The sequence below is a fragment of the Pelodiscus sinensis genome, chromosome 20, assembly GCF_052426305.1.
Source record: "Pelodiscus sinensis isolate ZL-2025 chromosome 20, ASM5242630v1, whole genome shotgun sequence".
NCBI lineage: Eukaryota > Metazoa > Chordata > Testudines > Trionychidae > Pelodiscus > Pelodiscus sinensis.
Window position 1 is genome coordinate 17,288,650 of NC_143071.1, and position 7,184 is coordinate 17,295,833.

The 7,184-nt window shown below is 46.4% G+C and overlaps 1 long non-coding RNA gene across 4 annotated transcripts; it reads right to left on the minus strand.

The window, feature by feature from the left end:
* Positions 1-3,051: 3,051 nt before the first annotated feature.
* On the minus strand, positions 3,052-6,980 carry LOC149521945 (uncharacterized). Of its 4 annotated transcripts, none has more exons than XR_016347578.1 (5): positions 6,666-6,980; positions 6,185-6,317; positions 4,809-6,009; positions 4,346-4,511; positions 3,052-4,269 (listed from the first exon to the last, which is right to left on the minus strand). It is a non-coding gene; the product is annotated as an uncharacterized LOC149521945 (long non-coding RNA). The 4 variants fall into 4 exon arrangements; XR_016347576.1 differs by having other exon boundaries at positions 4,809-5,586; positions 5,752-6,317; XR_016347577.1 differs by having other exon boundaries at positions 3,052-4,254; positions 4,809-6,317.
* Positions 6,981-7,184: the final 204 nt, after the last annotated feature.

A 7,184-nucleotide genomic window follows, 5' to 3' on the forward strand; every position in this document is an offset into this window, starting at 1 on the left:
ACCCAACCTCCTTTCATAGCTGCACAGGAAGGACAAAGAGCTTACATGTACTTTCTAACTAGGAAACAACCCTCTCTGCTGCTTTAATTGGACAAGCCACATTCTTCTAAAGGGGGTCTTAACATTAACAAGCCCCATAAGGGTTCACACTGCGTAGCGGTAACAGAATATTAGCAGCAGCACCTGTACCAAAGTGACCCTTCCAGAGGCCGGGGGGAAACTCCTCTCTCTACAAGGAGCTCTGGTGCCACTAAACCTCCCCACGGCTGGCCCAGGATCTAGCAGCAGTGTGGAGGCCAGTGGACGGGCTGCTGAGTTGGGGTCAGTTCAGAGGTAGCTCCGAGATGGTGGTGGGACAGGGGAGTGTGATGAATCTGTGTATGTCCAGGGAAGCAGGAACAGACACAACCCAGCTACAGAGGGCAAAGCAACAAATGCTCCAGAGTCTGGAGAGCAGGAGGCTCTATTCTTGAAAATGACTCTCGTCTCATGTGAAAACAAAGAAGCGGGGGCAGAGTTTGTCTCATGGCTGAAATGACTAAATAAGGGAAGCTTCTCTGCCCACTAGCTGAAGGCCTTGGCACTAGCTGGTTCCTAGAATAATTTTCACTTCTGTGATGTGATCTGCTCTTTCAGAATCATAGAACACTAGAACTGGGAGGGACCTTGACAGGCCATGAAGTCCCATCCCCCGCCCTCACAGCAGGACCAAGCACCCGTCTACATCGTCCCTGATAGATATCTATCTAACCTGCTCTTAAAAATCTCCAGTGATGGAGATTCCACAACTCCCCTGGGCAATTTATTCCAGTGTTTAACCACCTGGACAGTTAGGAAGTTTCTCCTAATATCCCACCTAACCCTCCCTTGCTGCAATTTAAGCCCATTGCTCCTTGTCCTGTCCTCAAAGAGTGTTGACAATAATTTACCTGTCTCCTGAGGTAAATTGTAGCAGCTTTCTGAATATTTGCAAACTGTTTTCATGTCCCCTCTCAGTCCTCTCTTCCCCAGACTAAACCCAATTTTTTCATTCTTCTCTCATATGCCATGTTTCCTAGGTCTTTAATCCTTTTTGTGGCTCTTCTCTGGACTTTCTCTGATTTTTCCCACATCCTTCCCGAAACATGATACATGGAACTGGACACAATACTCCAGCTGTTGGCATTAACATTCCCTTATGATCTTCTAGTGAACCTCAGCTCTCCCCCTTGCAGCCAGACATATTTGCTGAAAAGATCTAGGTAGGTAAAGGAGGTTTCCAAATCTCTTTCATTTAATTAAACTCTGCACTGAAGAGAATCGTGTGTTGGGATGTGTGTCTTCTACAGCCACTTTCACCAGCTCAGTGTCTTCTCTCACCTGTATAGCAAAAGTTCTCTGGCACTAGGTAAAGGCCGCATAATTGGAAGTAGGACTTGTAATGAGGAAGTGTCAGGCATCCTTACATAGCTGTCACTCTTCTAGCGGTGCTTAACCCTGGCTAAAGTGTGGGGACACAGGCTGTGTGGAAGCCCTGAAACACACTTAAGCTCTGGACTTCTCCACGCAGAGCACAGCTCTTTGTTTTGCAGGCTGGGCGACATGACCACCAAGACTGCACAATGTATGTTAGGGGATGAGCAGCTTTAATTGTTGGTTTTACACCGACAGCCAGCTCCTCCCAGGCATCATGTATGCAGGCAGTGCGTGACGTTGGGGTCTGGCTGAGATGTGCCAGAATCATCACTCCTCCCCCTCTCCAGGATGTCTGGGTTTTACATTAACATGAAAACCTAATCTGACGTCCCTCCCCCAACCCTCAGTTGTGGTTTGTTTTGCCGAACAGAAGTTCAACAGCGATTTTACAAAACCAAGATGCCGGCCCTCCCCCAGTTTGCTTTTCTCTAGTGTTAGTTCCCCTCCTGCACTGTTGTGAGTGACACCTCCAAATCACATCGTATCTTTGCCCATGGGAGACCTGATTCTCCCTACAACCACCTTCCCAAGGGCTGAGTCACTGCGATTGATTTCACCTTGGGAAATCAATACTCTCCCCCTGCAGAGCAAATTGGGCCTCTGAAGGTTTGTGGGAGGCTGGGTGTACACACACTTGAGATTCCCAAACAGCAACGCTGTCTGCGTGGCCCTGAGGTTTGGGTTCAGTGTGTGGCTGGGAAGAGGACTGGAGAGGAGAAGGACGTGGACATGGGGGATTGTGTAAGACAGGCTGCAGCAACCGGAGGTTAAATAGAAATGTGCCACTGAAGTAATGCATTGCTGGCCCCCTTCCTCTTCTCATCCCCTCCAGCTGTGAGCTCCTAACACTGACCCTGATGCCATGTTATGCTCCCAGTCACCATGAGCCCTCAGTGTGTAACGCGGGAGGAACGAGCTCTTCTGGGCTGACCCAGCTCTTTCTTGGGAGTTGGAGAGAGGAGACAGCCGGATCACCTGGGCATTCTGGACAGGAGAGCAGGCTTCAAGCCATAGCCCCTGGAAAAGAGCTGGCTGAAGGGAAGACATTCTTGCATGCCCGCTGCCCAGTGCCTCCCCCTGGAGAAAGGGGCTGCTGGTGCTGCATTTGATTCGAGTCTGTGAGGCCAGTGCGGGAGCTCAGAAAGCAGTGGCCCCACCCTGGCACTGGCACAGTAGCTTTGGGTTCACTGACCACCCCTCCAGAGCCTGAGGTGTATCCAGGGGGTTCTTATGACCACAGCAGCACAGCAGACACTTCGATGCGGCAGGCTGAAGGCCCTGCCATGGTCCCTAGGGGCATCCTGAGAGAGGACCATGCAAACGGTGCCTCTGTGCTTCCTGCTTCCCCTGGATTGGGCACCTGCCAAGCTCCCCACCGACCCCTAGGGGCCATGCACACACTTGTCCCCCTCTGAGGGTGATAGGCTACTCTCTCCATCACCACATGTGGGGCCATGCTGAAGCTGAGCAGGGGAGGGGCAGCACACCCACATGGAACCCTCCCCCACTATGTGGCTGGGAGCGTGGGTATGGTTGAGGGGCATGGGACGGGTCTTTAGAAAATACAAAGGACAAAATGAGACATGTTCTCTTTGACGGATTTTATTGTCTGTTTCTAAATGGCCCAAAGGGCTGGTCCTTGCTCAATGCCCCAGAGGAAGGCGAAAAACCTCCAGAGTCTCTGGCCAGTCAGCCCTGGAGGAAAATTCCTTCCTGATCCCAAATATGGCGATCGATTTCACCCTGTGCATGCGAGCAAGGACCCTGTCTTGTCTGGCCGTGATCTGTGGCCCAGTATTAGCCAATCTCCAGGGCTTTCCTCTTCTCCCATGTAGCCCCCTTCTCCTTGCATCCCAGCAGACGGAACCCGCTGTTCTCTTAGCCCAATAATGCACCATGCAAGTTTTGAACATCGTTTCTTGAATGCTGTCCACACAGGCTGTTTTCCCTTCCTCCAAAAGTACAACCACAGCCACTGAATTGCACTCAGGGATAAGCAGGTTCCTCACCTCCTGACAAAGATGAATCCCCTTGTGTTGGCCATCACACGTGGCTCCTCTCAGACTCTGAGATGTGTGATCACCTGTAACAAACTCATTGGGACAACATAAGTTAGCAATTTTGTGAAGCTGATTGCACATTTGTTAGGCTTGTCACATGCTTCTCTTACCTCTCCTCAGAGCCAATTCTGTGGCTCTGTTGAATGGAGTGTCTGGGGTTTCATATCTTCAGAGAACCAATTGTCCTTCAGGATGATAGGAATGGCTTTGAGCCATTCATTGGAGCTGGAAAATCTGAGCATCTGTAACCCTGATCTCCTGAAAAGGTAAATCTGCTTTGCAACTTAGTTCTCAAAAAGCCCAGCCTTGGCTGTATGGTCAAAGTTGGACAAGGAATGTGGTTCCTCATTGGTTTTACGGTCTCAGAAAGGTTGCCAAAGGGAACAGATTGTCAAGCAGTTTGTACAACAGAAACACAAACACTCACCTCCTTGTCGGCCTGCTATATTGTGGGTTTGAAACTTGATGGTGATGAGTCTTCCCCTTTTAGCCACAGAAGGTAAATTTTCCTTCCTCGCTGCAGATTTTAGCTACATCTTCCTTTATTCTTAATAATGGGACTACTGATGATTGGGCCTCACAAGGATTGAAAACTAACTGCATTTCTGTCACCTGAAAAGGAAACCAGATCCGTTAATTCCTTCTCCAACGTTCTCAGGTGAGTTCCTTACCTCTTGGCCTCAGTGAGAGATGTTTTAGGAACTTCCTAAAGTTTTATCATCCTCAGAGTTCAGTTCAGCTACATTTCCCACATCTGAAAGAATGAGAGGATCCATTCATTTCCACTTGAACGTTAAAGAATGAGAGGGGTTTTTTTTGGTTTTTCTTACCAATTGATATGCCTGGCTCAGCTCATTCCAATTGCATTAATCCCTTCTAGAACACAATAGTTCTCTAGTCTCCTTCCATTTGGAGATATGTGATCTGCAGTAACAATCAAGGAGTAGGGTTGCCAGCTGTCCGGTTTTGAACTGTGCAGTCCAGTATTTGAGTTTTCTGTTTGGGAAACAAATTGAGACAATATTAATGAGAAAATATAGGTGTCCAGTATTTTCTAAATAAGATGTAATGTAGATTATGATGTAATGTCAAGTGTGTCTGGTTTTTTGTTGAAACCATCTGGCAACCCAATCAATGAATGCCAGTTTGATTGATTTGGTTTGTACGTGTGGCTTTAGCACCAGATTCATCTGACAACCAGGAAAACGGAAATGCTCATCTCTGCCTGTGATGTGCTGCTGAATTGCTTCCAATTCAAATTTCCATCTAGCAGAGCTGTTTGAAGGAACTAACCTTTATTTCCTTGATTCTTCCAAGAGGCTGTTATTTCCTCCATGTATTGAACATCGGGAAAGTCCATGAGGCTTTAACTTTTGTGTTTGTTTTTCACATTCTCAGGTAAGGTCAACAACCAGTTCTTCTACCTGAAAGTGAAATCGACACTGCTTGACATACACGTGGCTATGTGGAGTCTGGTATTTCTTACCTCTTGTGGAGGACAGCCATTTCCCCTCCCTTCTTTCTGGTAGGAATGTCCACCCATTCACATTTCAAATCAGCAAAACCAGCAATCAGGTAGTTTGACAGAATTGTAGTTGCTATTATGACTTGTTACCAGCCTTGAAGTGCTTTCAATGGAGACGGTTACTTAGCAGCCTGATCATTAGTCCCGTAGAGACATTTCATTGCTAATTTGCTTTTCATTAAGGTCTACCACATGGTTTTTATTCTTGGATGCTCATGGCCAGCTAGATGGGTTAAAACTTGAAGCAGAAATTGGAACATTTTTGGTTTTTTCCAGAGTAGAAGGAAAAGATGCTTTTTTCTCTCTGGGCAGGTATAGCACCTGTCTGACTTTACCATTAATTCAGCAGCCTCCTATCTTCCTCCTTGAATGGTAAGACCTTCATTTCACCTAAAAATAAAAATGGAAACTGTTATTCCTGGCCCTGCACTCTGAGGAGATGGATTCCTTACCTCTTGATAGAAATGATCAGTTCCACTGATTTCTTCTTCCCTTTTGTCCATAGGCAAGAATGATCAATCCTGAAATCAGTGGATTAACTCATCTCTGAAAATGGAAGAGAAGGTTAAAGCTCCTTTTTATGCTGCAATTATTATTATTTTTTTTTTAAATAACATTACTGCTACCTCTTTGTAGGAACAATCCACAGCCCTATCTAGAAAGGAGGCGCTATTACTATAACTGGTTAGAATTGCCAGCTGCTTTACTTACGTCTGAAGAAGCAGCTCCCAGTTTGTGTTCCAGTGTTCTGTACAGCAGCTTCTTGTGTCCTTGTGTATCTCAACTTCCCTTCTTTAGAGACATGCAGTTTTCATCAGTTACCTTTTCTTCCACTTCTGAATATGACCAGAACCATTGACTGTTGTGGGCAATGGCATGTGTAATGTATTTCTTACCTTCCAAAAGGGATGGATCAGTTAGGTCAGGTAATTCATTCCTGGAAACTGCATCCTTCCATGCTGCAAAGAGCTGTTTGACAAACAGTAGTTTTGTCAGGAAACAAATGTAAATGATTTGTCCTTGGATTAATTTGGCAAGAGTGAGTACAATGCATACTGTCTGTGGGATGAACCGCTATAGCGGTTTGTTTGTTTCTCCCTGTACCATCAGCTGTATTGTTTAAAATCTAGTGGATATAACTTACTGTTTCCTTATCTTTGAATGGAGCAAGTAGATAATTCTCTGACCTTTCAGCAGCTTTGGTTCTGTACATTGCTTTATAGTTACTAAACTTGCTAGTAGACTTTGACAACGAAAGATGGATTCACGCCTGTGACCTGAAAGTATCATCAGTTTGGTTAGTTAGCTCTCCATTGCTATGAGAAGGTGAATCCCTCACTTTTTGATAAGAAGACTCATTTTCTCTTTTTATGTCTTAAGTGGTGCAATAGAATCTCTGACAAATAAGCTGCAATGGTCAAATCAGCAGACATAGGTCACTGCAATGTCATTTTTGGACGGTGATGGCACCTCTCATCTATGGCCACTTGTATCCATTCCTGTTTGCATTGTACAAATGCCTGCCTTAGTAAGCTCTGAACGTTACAACTGGCTGCTTTGCTTGTGTCTTGGGAAAGGCAATCAGGGTTCTACCTGAAGCTAAAGAAATCAGACGAGGTTCTCACCCCCATCCACTCCTTCTGTGCTTCTTCTCCTTTCTCTTCTCTTGTAGTCTCTTTGCCCATCCCCTTTCTCTCATCTCCCTCTTGTTTCTTGTCTCTTCCCCTTCTGCACTTCTCTGGTGTTTCTTTCTTACCTAGTCTAATTCCCCCCCCTCCTCCCTCATTGATACCTCCCTCTATCCAGCAGCTTTGTCCCTGATTTTCCTTCCTCCTTTCTCCTGCTGTATCTACCTCCCTTCTTTAACTGGGCCCTGGAAGATCTGACTCCTTTGCCGTGGTCCCCATCTTTAGACCCACTGGCAGTAGCCCTGGTGTGAAATGCTGCAGTCCCCGGTGAGTGACCTAATCCAATTGCTGCATCACAATCGAGTTGTGAGTCATTGTCCCCCCCTTCTTCCTTATTTGGGCAAAGTGATCAAAGTGACCAGCCCCAAATCCCTGCCAGAGGAGCTGTAGGGGGAGGGCTCAGTCTGGCTCTAAAAACTCTAGAATGAATCAAATTGCACTTCAGATCGGGTCACC